Source organism: Sinocyclocheilus rhinocerous, unplaced genomic scaffold (assembly GCF_001515625.1).
Source record: "Sinocyclocheilus rhinocerous isolate Xijiao unplaced genomic scaffold, SAMN03320098_v1.1 scaffold300, whole genome shotgun sequence".
In the NCBI taxonomy this organism is placed as follows: Eukaryota; Metazoa; Chordata; class Actinopteri; order Cypriniformes; family Cyprinidae; genus Sinocyclocheilus; species Sinocyclocheilus rhinocerous.
In genome coordinates, this window is record NW_015654065.1 from 507777 (window position 1) to 523319 (window position 15543).

General features: G+C 36.4%; 1 long non-coding RNA gene across 1 annotated transcript in view; it reads right to left on the bottom strand.

The window, feature by feature from the left end:
* Positions 1-8629: 8629 nt before the first annotated feature.
* Positions 8630-15543, bottom strand: part of LOC107716820 (uncharacterized) — a 15585-nt gene continuing 8671 nt past the window's right edge. The window contains exon 3 of the long non-coding RNA XR_001637256.1: positions 8630-8912. This is a non-coding gene — a long non-coding RNA (uncharacterized LOC107716820). The remainder of the gene's footprint in view (positions 8913-15543) is intronic.

Consider the following 15543-nt stretch of genomic DNA (forward strand, 5'->3'; position numbering starts at 1 on the left):
CACACGCGCCCGCTCTCACCCACACTCACACACACACGACTGAACCAATAGAGAATTTCACACACCAAATGCTCAATCGTGCTCATACACCGGCTCGCACACTCCACCAGAAAAGCCTCTATTGTGACGGCCTATCGTCGCCTACATCTCCATATAAACACAAGGTGATCCTGCCTCGCAGGAGCTCCGCGTTCACCTATACACACCATGAGAAAGTCTACACGCCGTGGCTAGGGTTCAAAACCCCGCTTCAGATGGCTCTATTCAGCACGCAGCCATCGGAGTAATTGCTGTTAGCGGATAATTGTGGAGCGGATAAAGCTGGAGCTTATGCATGGTGAATTTGATTGCATGAGGTATGCAGACAAGATTTTTAAAGGATAAATGTATTCTCAACTCGGGGACACCAGTATACAGAACCTTTCATCTCTTCAATCCAATGCACTTCTAGTTACCTCCTCATCGCTCGTGCTTTTTGAAATACATTTGCTTGGACGCATGAATGCTTTAATGATTGAAAAATAAGTTGCATTCATGTGACCTTTGCTCATTCTCGAAAAACATTCCGAGAAATAGGAGGCAAAACATTTATTCTCATGCTGTATGCATGACCGCTTCCACAAATCGGTCTTTCGTGAATATTAAAGGAATACTACAGTTAAAGCAGTTGAAAAAAAAAAACTTCCTAGAGTGTTGTCTAAGCAAATTGAAATACACCACAGTGTATAAAGTTACAAAAGCAACAGATCTATGGGCAAATGCATTTTAGCCCCTGACTTTGAATCAAATTGACAACATTCCGCACAGATGACTTTCTGAAAGTTCTAGAAGAGCCAAAATCATGGCCTTGTTGATAAATGGACTCTGTGTTTAACTGTTTGCCTGCTACTATACGCTTGAAACTTGTTCTAAATACCTCAGAGAGTCAACAGAGAATTCATTTAACTGTACTGGCATAAAAGAGGTATGAAAAAAAGACAAGAGCATCTCACAAACTCACTTATAAATGGTCTTTTAATTAATTATTAAACATAATTTTTATAATGTCCATCATGAAAAATAGACATTGAGATTTGATAATGCTGTGATACCTGTTGTGGCACTTAAATGATTAGTTTTATTTTTACATTTATTTAGACAATAGTACAGTATTAATATTGCTAAATTTGATATCGCATTGCCCATAACATGAAACGAGGAAATAATTATCAGCTTTTCGGCACTATCCTACCCTAATTCTTAAACTTAAATTAACCTGTCTAAATTTGAATGAAAAGACCCATAGAGCACGATCGTACCACCCACCTGCGGTGGGATACAAGCATCGACTGGCAGATAAAAAGTGATCCACTGAGTGCAAACTCAAACCGCTTCACTCTCAAGGGCCATTGATTGACAGCACATGTTAGCGACACCCATTTAGAGCATGTTAGTGTGGCCACGAGAGACGGCAAATTAGAATGAGCGAGGATGAACCAGTGGAACAAGAGGAAAATTAGGGATGATTATAGCTGAACCACACCCATTGATAAAAGGTGGGCTGGCCCCCGTAATCCCCTGCAAGTAGACAATGATTAGAACATGAGGAGATTGAGGCCTGTGTTTTAACCTGGCCAGGGAGGAAAAAGCCCTCTCATTCTCTGTATTCTCAACATGTGAATGACCAGCCTATTAGCCGGATGCTTTTAGGTTGGGCTCACATAGCGAGGAGCCGGCTTTGTCAGCCGCGGTCTCCTTTGTGCGACAGGCCCTTGCAACCATGCAATGGGATCCACGCAGTTGAAAATGACACTTTCCTGTGCACCCCTTTCAATAGTTCTCATTCGTTTGTCTGTTTTTTCAATAATTAGGTCTTGATTATTTGTTTCTATGTATGTGGGGTGTCCTATATCAATTGCAGGGGCCACATTAAGATGTAGTTTTGTCTTTGGGATAATATAGCACATCTCTCGACTCATTACCCGATGTTTCTATTTACACATGCACTGGGTGTGTAATTCCGGTTCTCTAGAGCAGGGGTTTTCAAATTGGGCCCAAGGGACCCCAAGGGGACTGATTTTTAGGGTTGTAAAATTTAATGTGTTAGCCCTAAAATACTATAAATATTAATCACATACATTTAAATTAATACATTTTAATTATATTATAAACAATTAATTAATAATTATCAAAAACAATATAAAAAATTATTTTGTTGCCTTTACAATATCACACCTAATATTCTTTCCTTACAGAGTATAAATAAGTTTTTAATCAAAGTTTTTATGCATAAAAACATTTTGAAAAGTAATGCTTTTACTTAGCAAGGATGCATTAAATTGATCAAAAGCGACAGTAAAGAAATGTACAATATTACAAAAGATTTCTATTTCAAATAAATGCTGTTCTTTTGCACCTAATATTCATTAAATAATCCTGAAATAAAATGTATCACCGTTTCCACAAACATCAATATTGATAATAACATAACATTTTACTTGTGCATTAAATTAGCATATTAGAATGATTTCTGAAGGATCGTGTGACACGGAATACTGGAATTATGGCTGGTGAAAAGTCAGCCAATTTGTAAATGAAAATCTGGGACACCAGCATACAGAACCTTTCATCTCTTCAATCCAATACACTTCTAGTTACCTCCTCAAAATCAGTTGCATTCATGTGACCTTTACTTATTCTCGAAAAACGTATGGAGAAATAGAAGGCAAAACATTCATTCTCATGCTGTATGCATGACCGCTTGCACAATTTGGCATTGTGCGAATACTAAAGGAATACTACTGTAAAAAAAAAAACTACTTCCTGGATTGTTGTCTAAGCATATTGAAATACACCACAGTGTAAAGTTACAAAAACAACAGATCTATGGGCAAAGCAAAGCATTTTAGCCCCTGACTTTGAATCAAATTGACAATCTTCCGCACAGATGACTTTTGGAAAGTTCTAGAAGAGCCAAAATCATGGCCTTGTTGATAAATGGACTCTGTGTTTAACTGTTTGCCTGCTACTATACGCTGGAAACTTGTTCTAAATACCTCAAAGAGTCAACAGGAGATTAATTTAACTGTACTGGCATAAAAGAGGTATGAAAAAAAGACGAGAGCATCTCCTACAGCTCTTCTATAGATTGTGTATGTGTCCTTAATGGAGGCAGATCAGAGCATAGCATTGTACCCGTTTCTCTGTAGCCCTATAGCTCTGAAACATTTTGAGTCCAAGCAATCTCTATCAAACGCACAAAGACAGGTACATGGACTAAATACAAATTTTTTCCACACAACAACAATGGAAAAGTACAACAAGGTCAAATTGGTCAATTTTTTAAGTGTTCTAGACCTAAACTAAAGAATAGCACGATATACTGTATCTGTACAATAACATATAATATAGTACGTCTCTCTACTCATTACCTGATGTTTCTATTTACACATGCACAGTGTGTGTAATCCGGTCCTCTAGGGCAGGGGTTTTCAAACTGCGCTCAAAGGACCCCAAGGGGACATGCAAACAATATGATAGGAGAGAAACTGTAAAAGTTAATGTGTTAGCCCTAAAATATTATAAATATTAACCATGTGTAAAATAATACATTTGAATTATATTATAAACAATTCATTAATAATTATCAAAAAACAACTGATCAACTGAAAAGTCAGGAAAAAAACAGGAACAAAATATTTTCAAATAGAAAAGTTATTTTAAATTGTAACAATATTTTACAATATTACTGTTTTTACTGTATTTTAATCAAATAAATGCAGTTGGTGAGCATAAATGTCTTTTATCAAGCATTTATTTAGGTGGATGTCATATTTGGAGGATCCTTGGCATCAAAAAATAAGAAAATCATTTCACAAATTGCCTTTGCCTCAACATTTTGTCAATTGCTGACTGGAAAAGAAAGAGAGGAGTCACAGGAAGTAGTTGCCACAACAGAACCGGACATAAGCAAATCATTAGTCTCACATCTGAGAAAAGAATCTAGGAGTAAACGTACCAATAAGCTCACCAAAATCTACACTGAGACATTTTTAGTGCACAAGATATTGGTTTCAGTACAAGAAGTTATGTTAAAATAAAATATTAATCTCTCACACAAAAATATTTAAATTTATTTTAAATGACAAAAGCATTTCAATTAAATTGTTCATCATTAAATGCAAAAAGTCTGACTGTGATTAATGGATAATGGGTTTTAAACAACCTTTTTAAAGAATAATTGAAAAAATGTTTTATTTGAAGGTACAAAGTCAATCACAAAAAAAAAAAAAAAAAATCCCAGAACTCTAAAATCAAGCAACAGGCACTAAATTTGATCAGTTATATATTCACAGTGAAGTGTCTTTTAAGCACATTGCAACATCAAGACTAGTCCACGTTCAGCTAAGTAACACATATTCAAAAATCAAATAAAGCAAACCAATAAAACATTTAATTCATGGAGATGAACACAGAACCTAGCCTCATTATGAAGCCTCTTATTAAATGGATGTCAACTTATCTATAGTCTCTTAAGGCTGGAATACACTACATGATTTTTGCCCAGATTTTCCACCGATTTACAGTCTGGAGAAGTTGACATCAGTTGCCAAAGGCCAGAGCCAGTCTGTAGATTTGAGTCGACTGATTCCATAGAAAATCGTGTAGTGTATGATGGTCACAGACTTTGATTATTTAGCTTCAGACTATGATTCCATCCAGTTGGGGAGATAAAGCATGTTTGATATTTACAGCATTTTAAAACACATTGTTTTCATTTGTCATGCATCTCCTAGCAACAATGTGCACATTTCTGTGCGCGTTTGTTGTGATCGGAAGGAATTTAAAGTCTGGAAGTGTATCATCCTCAGTCGTTTAATGTATGATGCCCAGTGTTCCTTTGTGACTATTTACAAAGTCTGTAAGTGTATGATGCCTGGTGTTTTAAAACTCTGTTCAAATTTCAAAAGCCATGCAGTGTATTCCAGCCTTTAGTTGCTTTTTTCCTAGACAGATATGACAGATTTATGTTGGCCCCTTCTTTGTACGGACGACATGCCTCTTTCATCTTTGGGCATAAACTATAGTTACGTTTAGATTTTGTAATCTTAAAGCTGTTAAAGAGGTCATATGATGCTTTTTTAAAGATCATTATTTTGTGTATTTGGTGTAACAGAATATGTTGACATGCTTTAATGTTCAAAAAACACACCAAAAAAAGTTACGGACTGCAGCTTTAAAGTCTGTTTATGAAGTATTTACATAGACGTTCAATGTGGAAGAGCTTAAAGAGAGCACACTGAGCTTAACTGGAGCAGCAACAATTTTTTATAAATTTCATGTAATATTTATTAAAATTACAAGATTTTGCTAAATAAATAATCTAGGTCATGTATTAAGTTAATACATATTTTAATATGAACAACTATTATTAACATTATCTATGAAATTATACGTTTTCTTATTGATGTTACACTGAAGCTGTGTGATTTTTCATAGTAGTGCACCCTTTAAGCTCACCTTAAAATAACATGAAATCTTTAAAAATTACAGCAGTGTAAAATCACAGACCAGCAATAAACTGTCAATTTATAATATTATGGATATAAAAGTACAAGCCAGTAATGCATCTGCGCTATGTTACTAAAACTATCTTTTGAATCTAACTCTAAATATTTCCCACATCCAAGTTCCAGGTTATAATATGCAAAAGTATAAACATAAATCTATTAATTTTACAGTAAGTAGCTAAACTTACCCAAAATAAAGGCTTAAACATAAAAAATGCACATTTAAGGACCTCCTCTTTTGGTGAAAGTTTTCAGACAGCTTTCAAAATGGCTTGTGTCACACGATCCAGCTAGTTAAAATATGGAAGTGTGCTTAATGGGTACGTGAGCTTAATAGGTACGTTTACCCTAGTTACTGAATCAAAGAAGAAATTTTTACATTGACAGTTCTGAAATATTGACTGTTCAAGGGGTAAAAATACTTACAGTAGCGAATGAAGAGTGTGGAAAAAACATTGCTTTCTTTTCCTTTTTCATAAGAATGTTAGCATATTTTGAGGAGCCCTTCTTGCACGCTAGCACCACTTCTCTGGCGAACAAACACTTGACAGAACATCTTTATTATGTAGAGGTTTAATAAGATCATCTACTTAAAATCAGACGTGGTATTGCGTTGCATTCCAAACAAGAGTTCAGTTCAATGTCAAGTAATCTCAGTCATTAATTAATTAGCAATATTTTTCTTTATCTCCAATTAGTGAATGCAAACCCTCGTTTTCTGAATTCGCTCCTTTATGGTCATAGTGCTCTTTCAAACTGATAAAACACTGAAATTTTAAATATTTCCCGAGGACAAGCTGTCACATGCAAAAGTGGTTACAGTGAGAGAAGTATTCTTGATTCATAATAGCGGACTTCTTTAAAATGCCCAGTTATTACAAACTCTTATTTGAGTGTTACTCAGTTTCAAGGACATTATAAATGAGCCACCGAAAAGGGCTGGTGAAACAAGGCAGGGAGTGACTTGTGCTGCTAGTCTGCATCAAGGCCAAAACCTTGAGAGAGAAGAAATGAGAAAAGAAGCATTCAGATTGTTTAGATTTTCTCTCTCGCCAATGGTTCTTGCTCTCTTTATATTACACACAATGAATACACAAACAAACAAACAAACAAACACCATTCGCTGTAAATCGCAGCTGCCCTATGACTGAAAAGTGATACAGTATATATATATATATATAATTTATTTTTTTATTTTTTTAGATGAAATTAAAGTTACTGACGGCTTCAAAGTTCATGGTAGATCTAAAAGCTTTATATAGATATAAACATTCTCTACAGAGAAAATGAATGAGATTTTTATTTTTACCAGACTGTTGCACACTAAAAACACAAATATGACCATTATCAAAGACAGCAACTTCTATAATATTTGGAAAATCTTCTCACAACTGACACAACGTTATATTACAAATGAATGCAATAAAGGCACAAACTAATCAAAACATAAATAACCACAGAACATGAAAATCCAACATGAAAACACAACCCACACAATATTTAAGTACTGTACAGAGTCACTACTAAAAATGCAGAAAATGTAGGAGAGTCCTTTCAGTTATAGAATACAGTTGTCACTCCGGTTCATAACAGAACTGTGTGTGAAAGTAAACGCACTTGGTACTCTAAAACAGGATTGGCAACTGTGTGACTAAATTGAAGGTCCAAGAAACGTGATGGGTCCTGTCTGTTCTAACAATCATGGCAGTGCTGAATTTTTGGTGAAAAAAACATTTTCTGTCTGTGGAAAAATAGACCACCCCCACCATATTATTTTCCTGCCACTACTAGAGCTTGTAGTAATTACTTTAATGATGTCCCTGCATCTCAGCCGCCGCGCCACGAGCAATAGAAGGCTGACCACAAAATAAAAGTTCAATGAAGGCGCATGGGAGACACAATCATCTCATTAAATGACGCAGAGACAGAAAGTACAGAAGGAGAGAAAGCGGTGTTTTTTTCCTCACACATAGAATGCAAAAAACCTATTAGAGAGGTAATATTTTCTAGGACTCTATGTGCGGCCAGGAAATAGAGAATGTCGAATACTTGCAAAGCAGTAAATTACTTGCAGACATTTTAAAATGTGCCAGTAGTAGGTTTACTTAAGTGATAATGATCTAATTCTGTTTTCTCAATGCCAGATGTATGAGGATGTATCCCATTACCGCCGTCCATAGCAATGAATGTGACAGCTCCAAAAATCCTAGCAGACACGGTCAGTGGAGAATTGCGTGGGGGCATTGATATCAACAGCTGTTCTGTTTCATATCAGCTAGCAGGGACAGAGATCCAGGGCTCACCCTCGCTGGCTAACCCTTACCTCTGCAAAAAATATGTAATTTGATTTCAATCGGTCCTGAAAGGTAGATGGCAGGCCTTGTTGCAACAACAATGACATCCACACGCTTCACCAGGTTTTCACGTCAAGGGGCACTGCTGCACTTTTATTATTTATATGTAACTTATTTTTTCAGAGCAACAGAATTGCATTTTTTTTGTCTGGTTGGATGCATTGAAAGGCTCCGGTGTGGAGGGGGTGCAGGGTGTGCATTGAAAGGCTCCGGTGTGGAGGGGGTGCAGGGTGTGTACAGGCACAGAAGGTTTTTCGGCCAATCTGGGAATCATTTACTTGCATTTTCCATCTGCATAATGAGCTGGGCAGCCAATGACAGTGCTTGCTGGCCGAGGACAGGGTGGCATGCCTTCAGATTTAATGGGCGTGCAGAGGAAACTTCCAATGCTTTCTGACATCTCTCATAGCAAACTAAATGTGCTCTGGGTCAGGGAGTGTCTATTATGAAAATAAGAGACAAACAAGTCAATTATACTTCACTGACTGCATTGCCAGGGGTCCTCATTAGAATGACCAGGAAGGTCCGTGCCGCTGTGCTCCTCTCCTCTGTGTAGCTCCTGATTAAGCTGTGGAGGAATGACAAGACCCTGTGCTACTCTTTATTTTATGGAGTGCATCTATACGAACGTGTTCATGGAGTGGAATCACATAGACACACAAACAAACCTCATGAGGCCGTATAGGCGCAAGACAGCACATTGTGGGGGCAGCATCTCGCAAGCCAGTAAGAAACCGTTGACAGGCTCGGATTATAAAAGTAAAAAAGTACAAGACACAGAACTCAGAGGTCAGGAAGCTGATAGTGTCATGGATCATGATGCATCTAGGAAACACTTTTGGCAGGGGATGTTGGGAACTGTCATGCACGGACTGGACTCATGGCTTAGGGTGAGAGGGCGGGGCTATAGAATGGATCCAAATGAAAATCCTGGGGTTTGGCGGGCGGATCGGTGCACACTCCTGTTTCTCATGGTGTGGAGACTGGGGTTCACTGACAATGACAGGATCTGTGGAGACAGGGTACAGGGAATCTGGCTTGTTCTTCCTAGTGCTTGTATCTTGTGCAGCAGAGTGAAATTCAGACTCTAATTAATTCATCTGAGCATGTACAAAAAAATCCCGCAACGCTACACACAATATATAAATGTTTCCACCTACATTATTATTCAAAACTTTAGTGTCGGTAAAATATAAATAATGTTTATGAAAGAAGTCGCTCATGCTCGGCAAGGCTGCATTTATTTGATCAAAAATACAGTAAAACAATAATATTGTGATTTTGCATATTTTAAAATGTAATTTATTGCTGTGATGGCAAATCAGCCATTATTCAAGTCTTCAGTGTCACGTGATCCTATAGAAACCATTCTAATATGCTGATATGGTGCTCAAGTAACATTTTTTATTTTTATTGCAGATGAAAATGGTTATTTTTGTGAAAACTTTTTTCAGGATTGTTTAATGAATAATAAGGTTGAAAAAAAATCTTAAATAGATTTTGTAAAAAATTTAAATTTTATGTATCTTTGCTGAATCAAAGTATAATTTCTTTTAAAAACCCAAACATTTTGAATGGTAGTGTATATTATAACATATGTATGGATATTAAATATTAATATTAGATAAAACATATTGAATATCAATTAGTGTATTTAACTGAAACATGAAAACATCTACAACTTTTAAAACAATTATTTCTATTAATATATCTAATGGGGAAACATTTATACTACAAACTGATAGATGCATGCTGTGATAATACAATCTTTACATCTCTAAACTTTTTATTTTTTGAATATAGCTTTGTTGAAACAAAACGTATGCATTCTTTGCATTCTACTATGGGAAAAACCAATGCCTGCTTTATTTTACTGCATTTCAGCACAAAGTACAAAAGGTTCTCATCCAGCATATTATTCGCTTCCCTCTTTAGGTGCTCTTTGAAACATGGATGATTATTTCCTAAATTTGTTCTGGCACCAAAAGCACTAGTAAACCTACTGTAAATTGACATTCCCTGAGGTATTTAAAAGGCCATGTGCTTGTGTTACCTGAAGGTAAATTGGGAGACATAGTGAGCACACCAGAGTACATGCAACCACATCCAGCGCGCATGTTAAAACACAAAGCCCTCAACCCCCTTTCTGTTGTTGTGCAGACTTAATATAGCTCAAGGCTACGCAAATGTACGTCTTGACCTCTTTAAGTTGCCAAATCATGCAGAATAAAAACACTTTTTTTTTTCTGCTGCTGTCTGCTCTTACATGAGAATATCCTTGTTATGATAATTGGAAATTCAGTTCTTTCCCTCCAGTGTGCTTTTTAAAATATAAGCCAGCGCGTGCAACCAAACCAACTTTAACCAGCATTACAACCTGTGTCTCATCATGATAATTGGGTTTTTGAGTTGATTTGACTGGATGACAGCGATGTCTTGAAGATTCATGATGGCAGTCTTTTTACCCAATAGTGCGACTCAGGAGGAGGCATTTAATTAGGGAACTTAAAACAAGGTCAGTTTTGCAAAATGTTTGCTTATCCACACATCCCTCCAAACCTTAATATCACATCTGTTTTTAACATCATGCTAGTTTCTACAGTTGCTTTTACTGCTCAAATCCAGGTTAAAATATAATAGAACAAAACACAAAGTTTAACATGTTAACGTTTAAGATCCATAATAACAAATGGATCTTAAATGAATTACATATATATTAAATATCTTAATGTCCACATTATAAAACTTTACAAGTTTCAATTTATTATTTTTTTATTTAAAAAAAAATCCACAGTGCAACTTTTGCAGATATTTGTCCAAGAGATTAGTTTTTGATATGCTAAAATTTGTACTGATTGAAATCCACAGGTTTTCACAAATTTTTAAAATTTGGCAGTAATCAAGTCAAAAATTACTTATATGTCTTGGCCGATAACTAATAAATGGCCGACATAAAAAGAAAAAAAACTTCTCTAAAATTCAAAATAAAGCACTAAAAATTCATTTTAAATGCTACAAATTGAACAAATTAATTTAGGAATTAAACATTGCAATGTACAGTTTAAAAAATGGTTATTTATTTTGAGATTTGCTCAGGTCTACATTTAAAAGTGTTATTAAATTCAGTATTAAAACATGAAATTTAAGTGAGCATTAGTTGATGGCAAAGGTAGTCTAAATGTAAAAATAGGTGAAAAGAGCATGAACAATATCTACAATAGTGATTAAAAAATGAATGTCTGCCAATAACATAAGAACAATATGATACTGATGCAGCATGCATCACTATTATAATCTACTATGGATTAAAGTATTAAACAGAAAAAAGCTCATGCTGCTTGACATATGCAAGGAAGGAACTTTTACTAGAAAGAACTACTACTACTAGTTTCTTGTTGTTACAAATAGTCTGATAGGAAATAAGAAGACACAAAATAATGCTCATTGCATCTGTTTGAGCCTGAGGGGTCAGATATGCCTCCCTAGGTCATGGCTTATCTAATGATGTTCTTCAAAGACCATCTTTTATCCTCCACCTACGCTCAAGTTCACACCTCACAAACCAGAGAAGCAACCTGGAGGGGAACCGTGCAGCGTTCATAATTTCACAAGAGTGGAGATGTCACTACGAGAGGAGAGGGATAAACAATAATCTTTCTAATGCCAAGGATCCACAGCAGCCTAACTATTCTTGGAGTCACTCCAGGCCAATGCGTTGTCCCTGTCTGCACAGTCATCTCAAGCTGGGCACACAATGTTATGGATAGAGACCAATCACCAATGCGGTTTACAACACCCGAAGCAGCGAGCGATGCGCAGGAGACCAAACGACGAGTTCTTGGTGCATCAAAGAAGATAATTAGGAAGCAGCAAAGGCCCTTCAAAAGAGAGAAATCGCATCTGCTGTTTTCCCCTGCAGTTATTTTACAAACAAAATATCCATGATTAAGGTAAAAATGTCTGAACATTTACATTCAGAAGAATTTAATATATCAGTTTGTCCTCTAGACAAACTGAAGATGATTATGACACTTTCTAACCTCAAGTAATTTTAATGAACTTCATAAAAGTTCTCAACGGTCTCTAAATGGTGTTCAGGTTTGACCAAAGTCTGTCTGGCATGTTTTTTTTTTTGTTTACAGCATGTTCACAACTGGCTCCTTAGATATGATTGAGCAACCCCTGAAAATTAACCAATAATGTTCTTGTAAGCATGGCATTAGCTTGTCCTAGATTGCTGAGACAATTAACACTACAACAATACCTGGTCTCCTCCCTCTGTCCTTGACAAGAAGCAAACACTTTATAAACTTTTCACTTTTGGTAATTTGATTTGTTCAATTCTATTTTGCTCAATTTTGTTCAAATAAATGCAATTTGTAACTCTAATGCCTGCCACAAGGTGGATAAACAAAAATGCAGCCTTGCCAGCCAGAAAAAATTAGAAAGATGGTACAAAACATAACGGAGTGTACTTGAAAAAGATCCAAGGCTTAAACTAGTGGCTCTCCTGAACTATTACTCATGAATCAGAAATCTTGAACATCTGTGTATATTTAAATAAATATAAATATATAAGTGTATATTTAAATAAATATATAAAAATAAAAATAAAATATTTAAATTGTATACATTTATTTATTTTAGTTCATTACACATTATGCTGACATTTGGGGGTAGATGGTGTACATGACCTGTCCTTTACACCATCCAAATCCATTTACCTGCCTAAAGGTGTTGAAAAGGTGTTTCCTCATTAACAAACTAATTTACAAACCCAATCTTTGTTCACGACTGTATTTACTGCATGACGGAAGTATTTATGCAGTTATGTGGTTGCGGTCGAGTGATCCTGTGTGGAAAGCTGTCTGGTCCAGATTCTTTCTAGCCATTTAACTCTGCTAATGGCCTCTCTGCTGCACCAAATGGCCCTTCTCTCCGCTCCGCCACACAGTCGTCAAACTGATATGCCCTAATGTAAATATTTGGACCTGTACCCCCACCCCCTCCAAAGGGCAGAAAAGGAGCTTTTTAATTGATATACTGCACACTCAAACGGTTTTAGCTTCTAGGAGAAGAGGTGAGTGTTACGAGCAGAACAAAAGATCACACTAGACTAGTCCTCTAAGGTGCTGGTATTATGTATAGTGACCTTGTGTGAGAATATCAATCTTTCTTCTACTCCAGATCACAAGATAATATGACCTGGTTCATCCCTGAACGGTTCAACTCACGGACAGGGCAAAACAAACAAGTGACAGTAAAAGAATGACAGTGGGAAGGGGAAAAAAAAACTGCTTTAGAAGATCTAGACCATCCACTTCAGAAGGCACTGCTGTGTAATTTCTGCCCGTGAAGCTTCAGAAAATGTAACTTCTGTTGAAAATGCTTTGAGAGTTTCCTGTGATCGAATTGAACATGATATTGAACTTGAACTCAGACTTCTCCTTCATAACTTCTACACATATACTGTTTAGCAGCCCCAAAAATTTAGCAAACATACAAACTAGGTTTTAAAATGTGAAGCATGGAAATTATTCAAAACAAAGACTAAAATATTAAGAATATTATTATTTGTGCTGCTTAATATAAAAAAAAATAAGCAGCATATTAGAATGATTTCTGAAGGATCATGTGGCACTGAAGACTGAAGTAATGGCTGCTGAAAATTCAGCTTTGCCAACAAAGCAATGAATTAAATTTTTTAAAATATATTAAAATAAAAATTGTAACAATATTTCACAATATTATTATTTTACTGTATTCTTGATCAAATAAACTTGACAGAAACACACACATTATAGTTCACTGATGCATGTATTGTGGTCATTTTATGAACTGCGGGTTTGATTTTAAAATCAAAAAGTGCCATGAATACAGCATATAGTACACAAAGATATAATCTGCATATTAAACACATCCTCTGGGTAATCTAGGTCAAAGTGTCAGGAGTCTCATTGAGGCATGTGGCTCTGGATTGTCTTCACACCTCTCTGTGCTTGGGCTAATGGACTATAATTAGCAAATTTACTGGTCAGTAATTCAATTTTGATTGTTTTTCCCCTCTCTTTGCTCCAGTGACTTTTGGAGCCCTCACCCTGCACTTAAGTGTCACGTCCAATCAACCTGGTGTGAGACGAGACCCAATTAGCAATGTGAGGCGATCCCTCAAAAAAGGGGGCCTAAAGGGGACATGTCCCGGGGACATAATTGAATGAGACACCAGCTTCCATTTGGGTCTATACATTGGCCAAGCTGGATCTGAGACTCTGAAATTGTTGTTTTCGACTGTTTTATTTTAGATGGCAAAAAAATAGACGAGCATTTTATAATTTATTGCTTAACAGAAACAATGCAACATACAGTACACCATTCATATAAGCGATTGGGTGACTTTTTGGGCTGAAGTACAATGTCTATAGCTGGATTGTTGTTTTATGTAGAAATTAATAAAATGGCCTTCAAGCTCTAGCAGTCACGAGACAGAACATACTAATGCAAAAATTGCGTTTAAGTTAAAGAGTACCACCATCCTACCATTTATATTCTCCTTTATCTGCTCTTAGTAAAGTGTTATAGGCACTGAGGCAATAATGTCCTCTCCACAGTCTATTATTCTAACAATCTTCAAGGCAGTGTTGAATCACTATAGGGAAGACCTTCAGATCACATTACTTCAGAACAGTCCACAGTAAAAGCCTGAACTTCTAACCAGATATGATTCTCCCGGCTAGGATTAATGGGACACCAGAGATCCAACCCGCATCCAACCAGCCCAGTGTATTAGCACCATTCAGACCCAATAACTTGCAGTCTCTGGAGCTGGGTCTATCACATGGACTTTACTTAAATGTGAGGTGGCACTGCTGGGCCAAAGACCTGCCTTAGTTTACCAGTGCCTGAGGTCATGGCCTGGGATATCTCTGTCCACTCCTGTTGCCCCGGGTCATCTTTAGCTGGACGACCCAGAAACCAGCAACCCAGCCATTCTATCACACAGCAGGGGGGGTCGTCATGTGACACACAGCAGCCACAATAGCACTTATGTTCTTATGTTTTATTAATTTTTTTCCTTTTTATTCGAAGCATTCCCAAACGCATTATATCATGAAAAATCTCGATTCTCACCTATGTTAGTTGATCTATAGTGGGCGATGGTCAAAGTAGCCTAATAATGTAGTCTATTAACTATGCATAAAAACCTGTCTGTTTACTTAATTAACAGATATGGGTGGCATGCCATAACATGGTTTTAATACGACTGCCTTTATATTTAATGTGAATTTAACATTGAAAGTTAATGTGAATAAAGACATTGTAAGTTAGGCTACTTATCATAACACTTTCATTGTACAGAAAGAGAGCAAAGAACATTTACATTATCAAAGAACATTTTCCTACCCGGTCTCATGGCAAATACAAAAAAGACGATAGGTTTGTTCGGTAGCTCACGGAGTACTGAGACGTACTTGAGAGGTGAGGAGTACCGGTTCGAATCCCGTGTAACTACGGTTCAACAAAACAGGTCAAATCTGCATATAAGAAAGTAAAAATGGCACGGTTGCATCAAAAAAATTGTTTTTATATCAGTTTTGCATTTGTTAACACTATCGGGTAGGTTTAGGGTTGGGTTTGGTGTA